The sequence below is a fragment of the Ambystoma mexicanum genome, chromosome 10 (genome assembly GCF_040938575.1).
Source record: "Ambystoma mexicanum isolate Mex_15411 chromosome 10, UKY_AmexF1_1, whole genome shotgun sequence".
Taxonomy (NCBI): Eukaryota; Metazoa; Chordata; class Amphibia; order Caudata; family Ambystomatidae; genus Ambystoma; species Ambystoma mexicanum.
In genome coordinates, this window is record NC_090932.1 from 1520849685 (window position 1) to 1520868925 (window position 19241).

Below are 19241 nucleotides of genomic sequence, written 5' to 3' on the forward strand. Positions count from 1 at the left end.
CTGCGCCACTTGCGATGATTCTTGGCATGCCTGACTAAAGCTCACAGAAGCGCTGCGTTGCATGCAGGGGCCATTGCACGGCCGTATTGTTGCATTGCCCTGCGCACTGAACTAGCAATGTACCCCGCCATTAAACCTCAGTGAGCCCAGAACTCTTCCGCTCACTCCCTTCCTGGACTGTGGAAACCTGCTGACCATATCACCCACGACTCTTAAGACGCAGACCTGGCTCCTGATTAGGGCGTCACCCAGGATTCAGAATCTCTACCTTGACGGGCCAGCTATACGTCGAAGGGTTCTAGGCCATCCCTTCAATCTCATTCGTACCTATCGGCCAACCAGATGTCTATGGTCGACTCCCAGGAGCGTAGAAGTCATCCACCATGATAGCGTCAAACTAGAGGGGATCGATCTCACTACTCTCAAAAACCCCACCCTCCCTCTTGCCCTCCTTCCCAGGTTTAGAAACAAAACCTGGCTCCCGATTATGGTGTGATCCAGGAATCTCTACCTTGATGGCTCACCTATATGTCAAAGACTTCTAGGCCATCTCTTCAATCTCACCCGTTCCTATCGGCCAACCAGATGTCTACGGTCTACTCCCAGGAGCCTAGAAGTCATCCACCATGATAGCTTGAAACTAGAGGGGAGCGATCACACTACTCTCAAAAACTCCCCCAACCCTCTTCCCTTCCTTCCCAGGTTTAGAAACAAAACCTGGCTCCCGATTAGGGTGTGATCCAGAAATCTCTACCTTGACGGCCCAGCTATACATCGTAGGGTTCTAGGCCATCTCTTCAATCTCATCTGTCCCTATCCACCATGATAGCTTCAAACTAGAGGGGATTGTTCTCACCACCCTTCCTCTTGCCCTCCTTCCCAGGTTTAGAAACAAAACCTGGCTCCAGATTAGGGTGTGATCCAGGAATCTCTACCTTGACGGCCCAGCTATACGTCGAAGGGTTCTAGGCCATCTCTTCAATCTCATCTACCCCTATCGGCCAACCAGATGTCTACGGTCTACTCCCAGGAGCGTAGAAGTCATCCACCATGATAGCTTCAAACTAGAGGGGAGCGGTCTCACTACTCTCAAAAACTCCATCTTCCATCTTCCCCTCCTTCCCAGGTTTAGAAACAAATGTCCTTGGCAATTATCCTTAACTATGACCTTGACACCACTCCGATGAAGTCTGGAAATCACCACACCTCGCGTGGCCTGCACACCACACCTCACAAGGCCTGCTCCCCACACCTCGCGTGGCCTGCTCACCAAACCTCACATCGTGTGGCCTGCTCACCACACCTCACAAGGCCTGCTCACCACACCTCACTTGGCCTGCTCACCACACCTCACAAGGCCTGCTCACCACACCTTGCTTGGCCTGCTCACCACACCTCGCTCGGCCTGCTATACAAGTCTTACATTTATAACAGGCACAACCCCGTGGACTGCAAATCATCTGTCCACTTTTAAATTCGCCTTCCTCAAGAAGCGCTATGAAGCAGCTGTAAGGTGCCATGTGCGCTGTAGAAAAACATTCACTAAGTAGAGAAAGACATATTGGTGGGCAGAGGCGTTTCCTTGAAAGAGGGGGATTCATTTTTACTTGGGATGTGGAGTTCTCTCCAATGCTGTTTAAATTACATTACAGCACATTTTCCTCTCATTAGTCAATCAGAATATGTAGAATGCAGGCTCTAACCACCAGTAGAAGCCTCCAGTCCATACTTCTCCTTTGTTCGCAGTGGGTCCAGGTGTCCAGCCCATCATTAAGCTTGGAATACGGGCTCTAACCACCAGTAGAAGCCTCCATCCCATGATTCTCTTTTGTTCTTCTCACTGTGTCTAGGTCACTAGCCCATCATTAAATGTGGAACACAGGCTCTAACCACCAGTAGAAGCCTCCATCCCATGATTCTCTTTTGTTCTTCTCACTGTGTCTAGGTCACTAGCTCATCATTAAACGTGGAACACAGGCTCTAACCACCAGTAGAAACCTCCATCCCATGATTCTCTTTTGTTCTTCTCACTGTGTCCAGGTGTCCAGCCCATCATTAAGCTTGGAACGCAGGCCCTAACTACCAGTAGAAGCCTCCGTCCCATGCTTCCCTTTTGTTCTTTTGAGTGTGTCCAGGTGTCCAGCTTATCATTAAGCTTGGAACACAGGCCCTGCCCACCAGTAGCAGCCTCCGTGCCATGCTTGTCTTTTGTTCTAACCATCAGTAGACAGAGCCAGCTCAAGCTGCGTTGAGAGGGTGCAGCCGCACAAGCGTGCACTCACAATAAAGGGCGCATTGTCTCCAGCTTAGTTTCATATAAATAGCTGCCATTTTTAAATCACGTCGTGATTCTCTAATAGACGCTATTTACAGGACACTGAGCTGGAGGCAAGGCGCAATTTACAAGAACAGCAGGGGGCTCCGTTCTATTGTTCAGCTGATACTTGTTCTTGTATCAGCGAACAACAGTACTGAGCCCATAATGTTCTACATTTCTGGTGGGTGGGCAGGGAGTGGGGGGTGCACTAATGTTGCACAGGGTCCTGGCAGAACTGGGTCCTACACTGCCAGTAGAAGCCTCCATCCACTGCTTCTCTTGTGTTCTTCTCACTGTGTCCAGGTCTCTAGCCCATCACTAAGCTTGGAACACAGGCTCTAACAACCATTAGCACCCGGGGAGGCACTGTCAACCAATGAGAATGCTCCGAACATCGTCTGCAAACACTAAAGAAAGCCAGCGTTCCCAGCATTTTTATTGGGGTTGTGCGCTTCCATGCACTATTAGTACCCGTGTAAGGATCTACACGGGCGCTAATGCCAATATGCCCCTCAGTGGTGGGCCGACCCTGTGGGTCGGCCCGCCAGTGACAACCTGCCGCCCTTGTTAAGGGACCCTCGCTGTGCTCGGCCCCTTAAATTGGGCAGTGGGCCGCTACCTACAGGGTCGACCCACCACCTCGGTGTATAACGCTGCCGTAGAAGCCGTCCTTCCATATTTCTCCTTTGTTCTTCTCACTGCGTCCAGGTCTCTAGCCAAGCAGCAAGCTTGGAATGCAGGCTCTAACTGCCAGTAAAAGCCGTCTTTCCATGCTTCTCGTTTGTTCTTCTCACTGTTTCCAGGTCTCTAGCCAAGGAGAACGCTTGGAATGCAGGCTCTAGCTGCCTATAAAAGCAAGCATGCTAAGCTTACCTTTGTCCTGTGTGCACACTGGGCACTGGCGCTGAAACACTGACAAGCTGCTCCATGGGATGGCTGAGGTGACTTTCTTTTTTTCCCCATGCGGGAACTCTAATAATGTTACAGCGCTCTCTTTTGTGCCAGGCGACCATTGCCCTTGTTAAAGGCCCTCGCCTTTGGTCATGGACCAGTAACTGGGGTGACACCTACCACATGATAGTGCCTCTGTTTCCAGCTTAAACCCTTCAATACGGCCGCAGGATTAAGTGGGCAAACAGTTCAAGGTGAAAGGGTTATTTTTGTAAGGTGGGATGAAGATGGCCTTTACTATATGAGAGTTGGGCTGATAAGAGCTCTGGGGAAAGAAACCAATCACATAGATTCAGCTGCATGGGGGCCTAAGGACTAACAAACAGAACCAAACGTCACTTCCTGTGAGGAGAAAGACACGACGGGAAGTGGGAGGTAAAGTTTCACTGGCACGCTGGGAATTGTTTCAACAAAGTAAATTACTTTGTGATAATTACTTCGAAAATACTTTGAAATGTATATGTGTTTGTGGGTTAAGGGGTCTAAGGACAGTCGGAAGGGGCTTGGGGTAGGCGTTCTAATGAAGGGTGAAGGTTGAACGTTGGTTTGGGAGCCCTCCCAAATTTGACGAAATATTTCGAACTAATTCCCATGAAGTAAATGATCACAAAGTCATTTATGTCATGCAAATGACATGGAACCAGGCAAAGATGTGCAGAGATCAGCCCTTTATGTTGTTTAAATGTAACAGGACCTCGAAGGTCTCGTGCAAGATTAACAAAGCACTCGTGTGGTTCCTGACAGATAGGACAAGAACATAATAATGATGAACGCGTTTTCTGCATGCATGCTTTTTTGGATTTCTCGGCCAATCTGACCAGGTTAGGTCGGTTGATCCATTTGGTGGCTTTCAGGACGCTCACTGTAGTGTTCACAGCATGTTCCAGAAACCTGGTTTTGTGGTTGGCTTGAAACGAATCTACTACTTCAGTGACCCGGAGGTTGTTGAGGAGCGAGTACTGGTTCCATGTCTTTGCTCTGCAGGTATTAACTATGCGGTTCCTTCGTGCGCAGCAAGTACTTTAGTGGGCTTGCCTTAGCCTCCTGCCACACTGTCCCACCCCAACCACCTTCTTCGAAGTGAGGTCCTCCCATTCACCCCCACCCGTGCCTCATGCTCATAAACAAGGAGGCTTCTTCCACTTGCCCCAACCCCGCACTTGCCTGAATCTCTCAGTGCGTCATGGCTTCCTCCTTGTCTATTCCCTTCCGGGTGGTTCTTCGTAGCCCTACCCCCCATGGCCTCTACCCACCTTCTACCCAACAATACTGCACTGTCTCCCCACCCACTTCCCAAGTTCCAGCTTACCCGTGCCCCCTTTGCGTCGCAGTGAAGATCCTCAATGCAAAGGCATTGAGGTAAAGATCCACGCTACAAAGACAACGGGGTTAAGACACACCGCCATTGTATTTATCTAAGTCAAGAGAAGAGCTCTGTACATAAGGACATATGGGATCGTGGAGCAATTCCATACCTTACCATAGAATGCAATATACGCCTGAGGATGCAACAACCGGGGGGTGGGAGGGATGAGTAGAGCAAGGTGTAGGACATAAAAAAGGGGCGGGACTGACAAACAATGTGCACACATGGACATGCACAGGGACTTCCATTTACGGAACTGACAGGTATATACAGGTGGTGGGTGAACTTGCCGCCAGGAGTGGATATACTACCGGACGACACAAGTGTTCCCTCAAGGAAAAAGAGATGCCCCATGAGGGCTGGATTGAATGTTGATGCAGTGGGATGGACTCGTTGTCAGAGGGTTGGGCATGCCAGTGGTTTTGGGCAAGAACAGAGAAGGAGCAAAAGTAGAAGGGAGCACAGAGAGGACAGGTAACAGATCTATTGTGAAGAGGGAAAACGTCTAACTGTAAACATATGCATATGCAATGGCTGCAGATAGACTTCCCTGCAAGTCATGTGTGTTCAATAGAAAGATGCAAGAAACACATTTTTGGAAAAAAAAGAAAGATTTTATTGATCTTTCACCAGATTTCATCTGGGTGATGATTTTAGGGAAGCATAGGTATCCTTGATTTTAGACATATTGAGCTTTTTAGAATTTATAGGTATAGACTCATGGAATTTTTCATTATGTAAGTTGTAGAATTATTTGATCTTTTTCCTTCTTATCTAAATAATGTTGTGTGAAGGTTTCATGTAAGCAAATGCACTTATAAAATAAAAAATAAAATAAAAATAATCAATACAGCTTCTCATTTCTGGCAAGTTTGGCAGAATTCAATAGTATGCACAACATTGCAGAGCCGTGCAACCGCTTCTAGTAGCTAGGAGAGAAGGGACAGAAGAAGGGGAAGGAAGGAACAGAGGTATGGGGTGGGATAGCGCGGCGGCGCCCAAAGAGGGGGCAGTTCAGAGGTACCTAAGAGAGTGCTTTCTGGACCCTCAGGAATCTTTAGTCTTTTCATTAGGTCTTCTGCTCAATTTTCAACCTATGAATGTAAGATTGTGCATGTGCCATGGTGAGCAGCTGCATGTGAGATGGCTACACGGCATGTCCAAGAAGGGAGTTTCTAGAGCTTTCCTGAACTTGTAAGGCCTTGTTCAGGAAGGTTATTGCACATTTTGGGACCCATGACAGATGCTGCACTGTACTGTGAGAGTGTTGTATGTGTTATCTGATATTGAGCGTGTGGGGGGAGCTGAGAACATATGAATGCTCGGGGAGTAGTGGAGGAGATGTCTAACCGAATTTCAGTGCAACTCAAGAGGCATCTATCTCGGGGATATCCAATGTAACACAAGAGATATCAGAGATGTCCAGTTAAACTCTGATTCCCACAATATGACGCAGAGGGCGAATGTAACAGTGAGAAGGAGAGTACTCAAGAGGTCAGGCTGATGCCAAGAAGTCAATGGTCAATGCACCCTCAGAATGCACTTGAATAAGCAGAATACTCCGTGAATGACATTGCACTGGCTTCAAAATCCCCTAAAACGCTCCTTAGACAATCGCAGGAGAGAGTCGAATGCTGCATCTTGACCAGTGCCCATTTGAAAAGAAATCACAACAGGCTTTTATAATTAAAAGGTTTTCTCCTTAAACTGCCCCACCTGTCTCAGGCAGTTTACCCATTAAAGCCAAAATTGATGAAAACTCCACAGTTGAGATCGGAAAATACCTCTATTGTATAGTCCTACTTTACATTTAAATACAGGATAATATGTTGTTTTCAAACCTAGTAATTTCTGGCCATTGTTTATCAAAATCATTTGGCAACATATCATCCTGCTCCGGCGAAAGAAGGGGGTTTGATCAGTGGCAGCGTGGCATGACATCTCGGTCCTGATGTAGAGTGTGGCCGAGGGCAAAATCCCACGGCTTTACAATGCCGTAATTTACCCTACTTTAAGTTTCCACTAGACCACCTTTACGCAGGTTGCATTTTGCCCCTCCTCTCTGCCATTCAAATCAATGAAAATAAGCTGTTAAATGAACAATAGCATTACGCAAGGCTTTTTACCCCTTTCATTTACATTACGGGTAATTGCCGCTGGTGGAAAGACAGCAGATTTGAGCCTCTGCCATACTTTAAATCAGTCCCCTTTTTCAATAAGGTAAATTCCAATCAGGTTGACTTAAAAACATCTTGAGCAATGGGATACATGGTTAAAAACAAAAAATGCAATGGTTTTGTGTCACGCATGAGCAGTGTAGGAATTGAAACAGCAAAGTATGTCTTTCCAGAGGAACAGGGCATAAGCCCAAAAACACAGCATATTTGTTCTCAAACTGAGAGTGAATGCAGAAACATTCTCATGCTTGTTAGCAGCTGTTTAAATTCTTATATATGTCTTGCCACTTACACAATTATTTTTGTTAGGGTGAGTATTGTGACTAATGAAAACAGCAGAGTCCAACTTCCATTATTCGCTCAAAAGAGTTTCTTGCTGAATCACAATCAGGCTTGTTTCAAATTAAAAATTGTTGCCATTCTTTCGTTCCCATAATGCTCTTTGCTTTAATGCAAATTGCCAGGCTTGGGTTCTAAGAAGAGAACTTGAGTTGCCTGACCTGGGGCCATGCTCTCGGACCCGCCCACTCTTCCCCAAGGTCCCTCCCCACCAAGAAAGAGAGAGTTCCCCAAGTCCATTTTTCTATTTTCAGCAATGGGTAGGAGGGAAAACTCAGGGAGAATAGAGGAAAAAGGGGTCACACCCTGACCTCCATTAGGAAAAAAATAGAAAAATGTGTTGGGTGGACCTTATTACCATGTTTTTCAGAAGGACGTTTTTGCAGAGAACTGTCATCATTTACCTTCCAAAAGAAAATGTGCATGTTATAAGGGACAGGCAGAGACATCTTCCCTCCCACACAGCAGCCTAAGAAAAGCAGGCACAGCGTATCCCAGGCCCCACACTGCATGGACACACTTCTTTATTTCACCATTACACTAAGTGATTCAGACAGTGTCTGTTTTTCCTTTTTAACAATATAGGAAAGGTTTGACCTTTTCCATTTTTTTAGCGAAGAAAATGTCATTCTTCAATTACTCAACAGCAGGGGATTGGGAAAAAGCTACACTTTTCATATTTTCCAATAAAATATGAAACTTGTAAAATACGGTTGGCTCAGCGTTTACTCACCCCCGACATCTGCTACTTTTCTTGCTAACTTCAGCTCTTTTCCATGTGCCAAATTCCGAAATAGAAAATAGAGAAAGGAGAGCTGCAACAGGGACACGTGCAGGATAGAGGTGAAGGAAGAAGGCAAAGAAGTAGGCCGAAAAGAAAAAGGCGCTAGCTTTAAAATTAAAGATATACTGCGGCCTAAAAAATACTCGTAAGTGCACTTTTAACGGATCCACTGAGGCTACCAGAGAAACGTGCAACACAAAAAGGGCCTGCAACCTGCCGCTCTCTAGATGTTTTGCACTACAACTCTCACGATCCCTCAGCATTGACTGTGCTGGCTTTGGTTTGGTGGCTGTTTTGCTCTAAAGCACCTGGAGAGCCAAAGTTTTCAAGAAGCCATCTTGTTTTTATCTTGCAGTGTGCACTGCCACTCCCCCATTTCTGGCTCGCATAAAGCAGGATAAATTGTTCTTTCTTTGGCTTAAGAAACCACATTTGGCTGTAAAAATTCTTAACATGGTCATATAATGTCACACGTTCCTGCCTCCCCTCTCCCCTACACCCCTGCTAAAACACTACCCATTATCCCTGAAAACGCCTAATATCTGACTGCAAAGCATCGCTCACTTGTCCTCAAAGCCTCAAAGATATTTCTCCAGACGAACTCTAACTTGGTATATGATATTTTACCAATTATGACACAAAAGTACTGCAAGTTGTGCCCCAAATTGCCACCAAACTTTCTTCTGAAAAGTTCCTATTTTTGCAGTCTAACACAAAGTTGCCACTTACATGTTCCTAACTTGATCCTCCTTCTGCGCCCGGTGTTCGGGGTGTGGGACGTGCACTTGATAATTAATTCTATTTCGCTGTATTCACACTGCAGCTCGATGCTGCTAGTGTGCCATAGATTGCCAGCCAGTTTTAGGTGCACACAGTTTGCACTGGTGCCTCCACCCACACTTGAGTTCCCAAAAGTGCTGTTCTGTTCTAAAATTCTCTTATGTCCCTTTACACCAGTTTGCCCGGGGTACTTTGGACGTGTATCTATTTATGTATGTGAAGGCACAGAGGGGGGAATGCACCCTCTTATCGGTGCCAGCTCCCCGCTGGCCTTTCACAATTCAGTGCCACAGTGATGAGACCCGGGAGATCAGCAGTGATAATGAAGCAGAGTATCAATGCTTTTTTAGAAGTAAGTTTGATTTTGGATTGTGTTACTCTGAATTCACAAAAGGACTTATGGGTGATTACCAGAAAGAGTTTTGACTGGTATATTTGCTTAATACAAGACCATCAAACATTGATGTTCATAGGGGTGTGTTGGTGAGTTGAGGGTATGTCAATGGGGGTGGTATATGCCCCCAAAACTGTAACTTAGATGTGAATTCACAACACTCAAGTGTTGTCTGGGATGATCAGGCAAGAGGTGAAGGCCTCTGCCCAGGGCTGGGCAGTGCTGGTTGTGAATGGAGGGCTGGTAACTTGGGCCGTGTGCTTCCCAGGGCGAGCAGGGTGTCAGCTTTTTTGGCAGGAGGCCCGGGAGAGCACGGAGCTGATGGTAGGCGGGAGCCTTGCCATGTTTACATATCTCAGATGTCCAACGGAGACTAGGAATCAGGGAAGCCTATTGGCTGGCTACGCAGAGCCTTCACTGTTGATAAACAGCATGTCAGGCCTGATTGCAGTACTGATCCTGCGTGATGGCAATTACTGCCACACAAAAGCAGGTGGGCTTGAAGAGTTTCCGTGCAAACCGTATAGTTTGGCACATCTGTAAGACATGTGTTATTTTCAATTGCTGCGTTTTTTTTCCAATTACTGGCAAACTCAAAATGAGTTCACTTGAGTGTGGAAATGCAGGAAAAATAGCAGAAAAGATTGAATGCAAGATATGCAATTAAACAAGATTAATTAGAAAGTGTGTGGGCTTGTATTTGGTTAAGTTCACTGATATGTTTTTCCAATTTAATTTAGGGTTCAAAATGTATGTGTGCTAACAATTTTGTTTTGTGTTTGCATGCATGCTTTTTGTTTTGTTTGTGTGTGTGGGGTGAGTTGGGCTAAGTTAACTGATATCATGTTCCAATTTAATTTAGAGTTAGAAATGTGTGTGTTTAACGGCGTGTGTGTGTGTGTGTGTGTGCATGATTGTGTGTGAGCATATGCATGCATGCATGCTTGTGTTGTGTGTGCTCATGCGCAACTGTGTGTGTGTGTGTGTGTGATTTACTCTGGTCCTTTCTTTCATGTTCTCACCTGTATTTGCATAATTGCCATTTTAATGGCCAGAGAATGCTAGATGTTAACTAATTTGTGACGAAGAATAATTTGAAAGCATATCTTTTGTTTCTGGGCAAGGAAATACAAAGTATTTCAGGAAATGCATGCTTTGCATTTTTATTTTGTTTCTCACCCAATTACAAATTTGAAAACGGTATCTTTGCTGTGTCTTACAAAAATCATCGAAATGAACTGCCAACACGATGCACATAAAGTGACATGAACTTATTTCTGAAGGCTGCCTGCATCATTTCGAAGGGAAATGTGCAAGAAATGTGTGCCCTTTGCTCTGACAAGTCAGGCAGCTCCGGCTTACTCAATTGCCCACGATCACACATGGCCCTATTGCCGGATGGACCTGCGACTCTCGTTGACGCGACAAGATGAAATAGATGAGTGGGACAACGGTACTTGAACCATGTAATACACTAGGTGCGGTGGAGGAACACGCATGGAACATTTGCACACATGCCTGTGTTCTGCTTGCTGAACTATCTCCATTCATAACTGCTGAACCCATATGCATGCATACTTTGTCCGACCCCATACCACATTGTTTGTCAAGTGTTGGGAATAAAAGGCCATAGGTTTGTATTGTACAGATATGGTTATTGAGATAACAATAATCACATATCATGGTAGTAACATACTTTTGGGCACCGGGTCTTGGGGTTACCCCCCTCTGGCCCGTACCCACCTTCTCATGTCCCAAGACTTGTTGTGGGCACCGCACAGTGCATTGTACTTCTTTTCCTTTGTTCTTCACCCTTATTTGTAGGGTGTGAGGGTTTTGTGGTAAAGAAGCAAAGGTTTGGAAGGCACTGAGTAAACAGTGCACCTCCTGTGTGTTTGGGTCCCGGTTCAGGGTCCACAAACTGTTTTTGTTTTCTCAGAGCATGCTGCTCTGTATTTATAAGACCCAGGGAAGCCCTGGGTCTTTGATATGTGTAGTAGTGGGGGCTGTTATGTTCCAGCCGCCGGCCGGATAGCCGACTATCCGGCCCCCTGGGGGGCAGGTCTTTGAACCTCATCCCTGTCTGTCTGTTGGTTTCCTTAGGTGCTTAGCACCTTGCTGCATGAAGGAAGGGTGAGGTGATTGCTCAAAACTCACCCTTCCTCAGTATTGTGTTGCACAGACTGCGTGTCTCTCCGGCTTGGGGGAAGGAGAGGAGCAGAAAAGAGGGGGAGGTTGGGCTGTCCCTCTCCAGGCCTGCTGATGGTAACAGCAGTTACCCTGCCTCGCTTTGGGCGGCCCTGCAGCATTGCCCATAACTGCTGAACCCATATGCATGCATACTTTTTGCCGACCCCATACCCTCACCAAGAATAAATTGGCTCACACATTGTTTGTCAAGTGTTAGCAATAAAAGGCCGTAGGTTTTTATTGTACAGATATGGTTGTGGAGATAAAAATAATCACATATCATGGTAGTAACATACTTTTGGGCACCAGATCTTGGGGTTACCCCCCTCTGGCCCGTGCTGCCACACGTGGGCAGGTTGTCGGCTGACCACGTTCCCCCGAAAGTATCTCCTATTGCCAACCCCTGGAGGCTAGAGTTGCTGTAATTTCTCGAAAGAAATGTTCCATGCCTTGGTTTGATAGATGGGTGCCGTCTTTGTTAAAAAGGTCCGGGTCACCCAGAGTAATGGCTGAGTGCTTAATGAAGCCCAGTTTTCTAGCCCCCTGTTGAGTTTTCTTCTAGAAATGTCTACAGATTTGTAGCAGTTGGCCCCTTGCCATTTCTTTCTGGGTAGGATGGCTGAGAAGTATATTTCTGTTCCTTTCCAATTGTGTGAGATGCCTGCTAGGGAGGAGCACATGTCCTCGAATACATTTCTCCTTCCAATGGACACTAGGTCATTGCCCCCTAGGTGTATGACCAGAAATTCTGGTGAGTCTCTGTATGCGACCAGTTCTGCTAATGTTTAGTGGATTTCTGCCCATCGTAGGCCTCTGTAACCCCACCATGAGGAAATGGTCTTTCTGAAAGGTGGCCTTTCTTTGGTCTCCTCTGCCCATCGGCCCGTCCTGAAGATAAAAGAGTGGCCAACTATCCATGCTGATTGGAGAGAGTTCCTCCCTTCGCCTGGTGTTTCTGTATGAAGGGGGGAGAAAGAAAAATGAGGTCGGCTGGCTATATTAGCTGTGGTCTGATGTATCTTTTGTAACAATCTGACTTCCAACACCCTATGTATTTTAGTTGTTGAGGAGCTACACCTCCTTGCCATGCTGAAGTGGCGGCACCTATTCTGAAGGAGTGGGTGCCAAAACCTTTGGGGTCCTACCGTGCAAAGTTGATTGCTTTCATCAGCACCCCTTTGAATTGATAGCGGCTTAGTGCTGAGGTGTCTTTGTGGATTGAAAACCTCCCCCCAACCTTGGGTCTTTGCGAGTACTAGAGATAGGTGATACATACCGGGCAGTTTACCGCCTCATCAATGCAACAAATGTCTTTTGGCCCCAGTTTTGGATTGTTGGATTTCTATGCTGACGCTCTTCTGTCTGACCCTGACCTCCATGACGCCCAAACCGTTGGTGGCCTTGGTGCTGAAAGCAATAAGCTCTCCCACCCAGAAAGCCCCGAAGTATGCCAGGAAAAAAAGCTGTTTTGAACAATAAGATCTCGTAAGGATGCCATCATATGGCTTCCAGTTGGTTTGTAATTTATACCAGTTTGTTGAAATCCAGGCGGCGGCGGGTGTCCACTTGGGTGTCCTCTATTCAACCCCAACCTTTCAATGCGTAAGAAATGAAGGCGGTTTGGGTGGTGTCTGAATCACCCTGGATTTTAGAGAAATATGAGATTGCAACTAAGTGTTTTTTCGCCCAATCTCTCTTAAAGCCCTGGTCATGCACCCATTTAAAAAATATTCCTATGTCTTTAATCGTTATTAACTCTACATGGTTTACGCCTGTATCTTTAAATACTGTTTGTAAGCACTTACTGTACTGTGCTGCGGTGGTGCTTGCCAATGCTTTCCCTGCCATCTCTGTGAGGAAGTCTAAGGCGTTGTTGGCACCCGTCTTTGAGGTGCCTGGTTCTTGTTGGACATCCCGGCCTTGGCTCTCTGGCACTGGCGTTGATGTCGTTATTTTGTTGGCACCCATTATTGAGGAGCCTGTTTCTTGTTGGGAATCCCGGCCTGTGCTCTGTGGCGCTGGCGTTGATGCCGTTATTTTGGTTTTCCCATTATTTCCCAGCATTCCACCGGTATTGGCGTCCTCTGTTCCTGGTCGTGCGGCGCTAGCTCCCGGAATCTTGGCCACTGAAAGCAAGATAAAGCATCTGCAATGTTATTATCTGCCCCCGCGATGTGTTTTGCTTTGACCACAATGTTTTCATGTAGTGTGACTGCTGTGATGGCTCGTAGGACTTTAACCACTAAAGGGCATTTGGTAAACCTTCTGTTTATGGAGCCTACTACTGCCATGTTGTCACACCAGGCCAAGAGTTCCCTTTTAGCTAGCTGCCTGCCCCAGATCTGTAATGTTAGCCAGATGGCAAATATTTCTAGGAGGGTGATGTTTTTAGTCCACCCTGCCTGTTGCCATGAGTTGGGCCAGTGTCCTGCCACCCACTCTGTGTCGAGAATGGCTCCAAACCCCTTGCTCCCGGTCACATCGGTGAAAAGGACCCTTTTTGTCCATGTGTTCAAAGGCGTTTGCCAAAGTGAGATCCCGTTGATATCTTTGAGGAAATTCCCCCAAATTTCTAGATCTTGTTTCACCTCTGCGCCTAGTTGGATGTGTAGGTGGGGTTTGGTGTATGATTTGATTTTTAGTTCCAAGCTTCTGGAAAATACCCTCCCTTGGAGGATTATTCTAGCAGCGAAGTTGAGACTCCCTGCTAATGATTGAATTTCTCTAACTGTGCCTTTGTCTTTTGTTATCAAGCCTTGTATTTTCTCCTGGAGCTTTGCGATTTATGTCTTTGGGATCTTGCAAAGGCCCTGTACAGAGTCAATTTCAATACCCAGGAAATTTATGTTGGTGGCAGGTTTGGTCGTTTTATCCTTTGCTAAAGGTATGCCCCACTGTGCGGCCAGTCCTTCTAATTTCGCCAGGGCCTTGTTGCATTAATCAGAATTTGCTAGGCCGATTATCATGAAATCATCAAGGTAGTGTACTACTTTGGTCCCTGGTCTCTGTTTTAGGAAAGCCCATTGAAAAAAGGAGCTGAATTACTCGAATAGGGTGCAGGATACTGCGCCCCCCATGGGGAGGCATCTGTCTACATAGAATTTGTTGTTACAAGTAAAACCTAACCATTGCTGGGAATCTGGGTGGACTGGCAATAGTCTGAAAGCTGATTTGATGTCTAGCTTGGCCATTAGGGCGTTCCTGCCACATTCCTATATGAGTCTTACTGCCTCCTGGAAGTGTGTGTATGATACCGCAGATTCCATGTGTGGAGTGCCATTGTTTAGTGATTGGCCTTTGGTATAGGATAAATGGTGAATTAGCCTCATTTTCCCAGGTTCTTTTTTGGGGACCAGTCCTAGTGGTGATATTATGTAATCTTTGAGGGGCATGTGGTCCCAGGGACCCGCAATCCTCCCTAACAGCAATTCCTTCTTGATTTTGCTCTCCACTATTTGGGGGTTGTGCCTGGCCGACTTAAGGTTCGTTGAGATGTTCTGTGACCCTGTGCCCTTAAAAGGGATGGTAAAACCCTTGGAGAAACCCTGCCAGATTGCCTCGCTGGTTTTCCTGTCTGGGTAATTCATGAGTGCTTCTCTAAAATTGTTTGGGTTGATGGGGGTTCTGCCCGGCGCCAAGACTGTGGTTAAAAGGGAGTGGATGGTGCTAATCTTTTGCATTTTTGGCTGGCAGTCTGGTGCAGTTGCTTGCTGCATGGGCACCAGTGCAGTTTGTGCAAGCGTGTTTGTACCAGCAGTCCTTACCCCAGGTGCACTGTTTTTTTCCAAAATTCCTGCATGGAATGTTGGCTTTTGGAGAGTGGTTTCTGTTCTGCCTGTGGGTATTAGACTTAGCTGCCCATGGCTAGTTCTTCCAAAAGGGCTGTTCCCCCTTTTTATGTTTATCATTATCGTTATTTCTGAGACCCTGTGCATTTTTGCTATTTTTAGAGATGTTCTGTGAGGCCTCTTTTTCCAATGGGGGCTCGGCATTTAATGTGTATAAGTCATTTTGGACCTCATCCCATTCTATGGCTGGCCTTTCTGACATGCTTCTTCTAAAACTGATATCATATGCTAGCCAGGTCTTCCCTTTTTGAGTGATTTTTACTTCTCTTATTTTATCCATGTAAGCCCATAGTTTACTGCCATCATTGGGGAATTTATCTTCGTATATTGTTGCCAAGATGGCGAAGGCCTGTAGCCAGTTGTCCCAATTCTGTTCAACTTGTGCATTTCTGGCTATGGCTTTCTCTTCTATCTTTTTGGGGTCCGTAAAAGTGTCTTTCCCTTTGCGTTTGGCTTCTATAAGTGAAAAGATTTCTATGAACTCTTTGGCCCATATGGCCTCTTTGATTGTGATGTCAATATTCCATGCTAGGCATCTTTTATATCTATTCAGTATTTCAGTCTGGAAGGATTTCATTTTTAATTCTAATTGGGCATTGCAGATCATTGCTATGTCTGTTGGGTTGCTGTTTGTAAAGAAGACCGGTGGGGGGGTCTGTACTTCTGCTCTCTATATGGTAGAGGGGAGGCACAGAGGACCCCAGCCAAGATTCTCTAATACGGTAGCGATGGGCGAGCAATCAAGGCCTAGCTTCTCAGGAGGTGATGCAGGCTGGTTCTTAAGTACAGTGTATCCCCAAGCCCCCACAAAGGAATGTCCACACACTGTATTACTGAAAACACAGTCTTTATATAATTAATATTCAAGGGTTATGTACACTTATCACAATAACGCACTTTGTGCTCAGGAAAATCAGCAATGGTAAATATCTACAATTCTAAAGTGGTACCACTAATATTAGACCTCATTAAAGTGCATTCACAATACTGTTAAAATGGCACACAGATCAATAAGAAGGAAACCAGCAATAGAGAGAGGAGAGATAACAGAGGGTTGAAACAATAGGCAGAATACTGGCCCCTACCACTGGACACAGTTCTGTGTGGAGATCCCCCCACCTGGGCAACCTGTAAAATAAAGGGATATGACACAAGCCCAGTCCATATATTGTTCAACAGTCTTATTCTCTCCTACAATGTTTTTACCCCCCCAATGTACCTGGTGGAGTCGAGTTCTTCGAAGAGGCGTCGACAGATCCTTCTTGAATGACCCCCTTTTAAGCAGGAGTCACGGATCGTCGAGAGGCGTAGAGAAACGTCGAAGACCTCGGGGTTCGGCGACGGGGAATCGACGGCCCTTCTTGAATGCCTTCCCTTTCAAGCGGGAGGCACGGGGCGTCGAACGTCCGTCGACGAACGAGGTAGAACGATGTCGAAGAGGCGGCAGCTTCGTCCGAGCGGTGCTCGTCGGCGTCGGGGCGTCGGCGTCCTGCACGGCGGAGGTGTGCGGGGCACCTCGATGACAATAGTTCTGGACCGCAAAGATTGTAGAGACGGGAGCCCAGCAAGGGCGTCGAGTCGCTCGAGTCTTTGGGATCGTGAGGTGGCGGGAAACCCACCGGCGGATCTCTCCTCGGCGCGTTGGTCGTCCTCGACTTTCTCCGGCAGGATAAGCGGTCGACGATGCGGTCGAGGGAGTCCTTCGATTCAAATGTTCTTAGGCAAGGAGCGGACGGCTCCGGTCGTCGGCGGCACGGCGTCAAGTGGTTCCCACGGCTGGGCAACACAACTTCGACGGGCCTCCAGCGGTTACACAGACCTGCGAACCCTGGTCGACGGCAATGGACTTCGACAGCGTCGAGGTCCGGGTGCTTCACTTCGATCTCCTCGGCGGTCCCGTCTCGGGTCGGCAGCCTTTCGAGGGTCTGACTTCCAGGGCGCTTCGGCGAAGATTCAGCGGTGCTCGATGGTCCCTCGGAGCACGGGAAGAGGGCGCCTACCAGGTCCTCTCTCGGGTCAGTCCTCGACGATTTCGACAACCTTCAGTTCCGTCGAAGCAAATGCCACAGCAAGTCTTCTTCTTCCAGCTGGACGTCGAGGATCAGCAAATCCAGTTACTCTTGAGTGGAGACTCAGCTTCTGAATGCTTCTGAACAATTTCCAGTGGTGAGAGGTCCCCAGATATACTATTCTGTCTCTCATCCACACTGCTGGCACACACACAGCAGCCAATCACACAGAAGGGCATTCATGCAGTCAGTCAGCCAATCAGGCACACAGTGCATTCAGGCCACACTCCTCCCTTTCAGACACTCACAACAAGGAATGTGGATTGGGACAAGTACCCAGCCATTCAACACTACACACTGCATTCAGGCCAGTTTCGGGCAGGGCTGTCTCAGTCTTTGTCTCTCATGCCAGAAACCAGACAACCACAACAAGGAGTGTATATTGGTCACACACTCCATTCACCCAGGTCCCACCCACAGGAGGTACCCATAACATACAGTCACTGGGAAGGCTCCAGTCAGTCTAGCTGGGCCTTCACAACAACACCATATATGGAACTTCCACCCAACAGCCAGTCAGGGGGAAGGGACAGAGTCAGGGCTTCCCAGGACTTTGGGAAAAACAAGATAACAGGCAATAGAAAGCAAGAGGCCACAGGGGCCATCTTGTTTCCTATCAGGAATCAACTGATTCTAATGGCAGGGCCTGGGTATCCCAAAATGGAGGACACCCAGAGCACCTGTCAAATTCAGCATGGAGCTGCCACCAGCCCATACCCTGCTCTGTGGGCCACCCACAGGTGCCCAAAAACATACACTAGGGGCACAGGGTTGTACCCCTACCCATGGGTGCCATAAGGGTATCCCATGGGTCTGTTCACCAAACCAAAAGAGAGCTGCACTGCCAGGAGTCCCTCATGGACTCCTGGGCAGAAAACATGACAGAACACACGGTAAAAACAGAGAAAGGACAAGGATTCAGAGGCCCTGTCCCTCAGATGCATTTCCGGCATCACAGTCGCCCCCCCCAGACTGAGGTGGAGGGTGCCTAATCTCCCACGGGATAGACACCCTCATCCAGACGGTCAACATACCTTCTGGAAAGGCCATCTGCATTATCGTGACTCTTCCCTGGTCTGTGCTCTATGGTGAAGTCTAGCCCTTGTAGGCTAATCGACCACCTGAGCAATTTCGGATTCTCACCCTTCATCTGCATAAGCCACTTCAGGGGCTTATGATCTGTTTGGACCTTGAAGGTGGACCCCGTAAGGTAGGGCCTAAAACGCCTAAGGCTCCAAACTATACTAAAACATTCCTTTTCAACAGTAGCCCACCTAAGTTCTCTACCCTTGAGTTGTCTACTGATGAATATGATAGGATGTTCTCTCCCTTTGTCATCTAACTGGGACAAGACAGCTCCAATTCCGGTGTCGCAGGCATCCGTCTGGACGATAAAGGGTCGGCTGTAGTCAGGCGCACTCAACACAGGTGCCCTACACAGACTTTCTTTCAAGCCATCAAAGGCCCTCTGACAGTCTTCAGTCCAATTAACCTTCCTAGGCTGTTTGGGTGAAGTTAGAGCTGTCAGGGGTGCAGCTATGGTTCCATAGTCTGCCATGAAATTGCGATAGTACCCAGTGAGGCCCAAAAAGGCTCTCACCTGGGTTTGAGTAGTGGGAGTCTCCCAGTTCTGTACGTCCTGTACTTTACTGGAGAGAGGTTGGATTTGACCCCCTCCTACCTCATGACCAAGATAGGTAACTTTCCCCTGAGCTATCTGGCACTTGGTGGCCTTGATAGTGAGGTTAGCCCTTTTCAAGGCCTGCAACACCTTATCCAGATGTGTCAAATGCTCTTCCCAGGTGGAACTGTAGACGGCAATGTCGTCTAAGTAAGCCACACAAAAGGCTTCCAGCCCACTGAGCGCATGGTTGACCAATCTCTGGAAGGTGGCAGGGGCATTCTTCAACCCAAAGGGCATGACCCTAAACTGGTAGAGTCCCTCAGGTGTGGAGAATGCCGTCTTTTCCTTGGCATGGTCCGTCAGAGCTATTTGCCAATAGCCTGAGGTAAGGTCAAAGGTGCT

The 19241-nt window shown here is 47.3% G+C and overlaps 1 protein-coding gene across 2 annotated transcripts in view; it reads left to right on the forward strand.

Moving 5' to 3' along the window:
- The window catches only part of RFLNA (refilin A), a 145754-nt gene that overhangs the window by 97755 nt on the left and 28758 nt on the right, over positions 1 to 19241 (forward strand). The gene's annotated exons all lie outside the window — the stretch shown is intronic.